The sequence below is a fragment of the Oncorhynchus kisutch genome, linkage group LG11, assembly GCF_002021735.2.
Source record: "Oncorhynchus kisutch isolate 150728-3 linkage group LG11, Okis_V2, whole genome shotgun sequence".
In the NCBI taxonomy this organism is placed as follows: Eukaryota; Metazoa; Chordata; class Actinopteri; order Salmoniformes; family Salmonidae; genus Oncorhynchus; species Oncorhynchus kisutch.
In genome coordinates this window covers 30,479,732-30,480,769 of record NC_034184.2, presented here as the reverse complement: position 1 = coordinate 30,480,769, position 1,038 = coordinate 30,479,732, and the positions used below count along the sequence as shown (strand labels likewise).

The window sequence follows — 1,038 nt, the reverse complement described above, 5'->3', positions numbered from 1 at the left end:
GGAGTGGCTTCGGGACAGGTCTCAATGTCCTTGAGTGGCCCACCCAGAACCTGGACTTGAACCAAAACATCTCTGTAGAGACCTGAAAATAGCTGTGCAGCTACACTCCCCATCGAACCTGACAGAGCTTGAGAGGATCTGCAGAGAAGAATGGGTGAAACTTCCCAAATACAGATGTGCCAAGCTTGTAGTGTCATATAGTACCCAAAAAGTCTAGAGGCTGTAAATACTGCCAAAGGTGCTTCAACAAAGTACTGAGTAAAGGGTCTGAATACTTACATAAATGTGATTTTTTTTATGTGATGTAGTAAAGTAATTGAAATACGTTGCATGAGTAAACATAATCTACTTTTATTAAAAGGTGCAAGATCTGTTTCCTAGTCTATAAATGTTTATTTTACTCTTTGATTGCTAATCTATTCATTTGGCATGTGAGAATCATAGCCGGAATAATGCTTGGACCTTTAACTTAGGGTTATTTTTCTGGGAATTGCCGACAGTGACGTGTCGTGATTTTATGAATACAGACAATTGTAAAGTGGGTTTATTTGCGGAGTCTTTGTTATTTAAATTGCGTTGGTGGTATAGTGGTGAGCATAGCTGCCTTCCAAGCAGTTGACCCGGGTTCAATTCCCAGCCAATGCTCTGACTAAATTCAGAGTATTTGTTTGTAATTAAACTATTTGTATGTTTTGCCTGGAAAGATACAGTCGCTTGTGTTTGTATAAGATACTGTATAAACTGAACGTTTTAATAGCTTGTATGGTTAAAATTGAAAGAAGTGATAAATGTAACTTTTTAATAGATTGTTTAGGTTAAATTGAGAGACTAATTCATTCAAAATAATAGCGAAGCAAATTTCAATACAAGACGGTGTCTGTTGCCTAAATTATCTGCTGGAATAATGTATTGAGAATTGAGTCGTATTTAAATGACTGTATCATAGAGGAGACAGTTACCTAAATTTAAAAAATTCTAAATAGTAGCGGAGAGATAATGGCGATAGAGTGGTGCCCACCGAAATGTTGTTCATTCTTA

At 36.7% G+C, this 1,038-nt stretch overlaps 1 non-coding gene across 1 annotated transcript; it reads left to right on the top strand.

The window, feature by feature from the left end:
- Positions 1-573: 573 nt before the first annotated feature.
- On the top strand, positions 574-645 carry trnag-ucc (transfer RNA glycine (anticodon UCC)). The gene has a single exon. It is a non-coding gene; the product is annotated as a tRNA-Gly (tRNA).
- Positions 646-1,038: the final 393 nt, after the last annotated feature.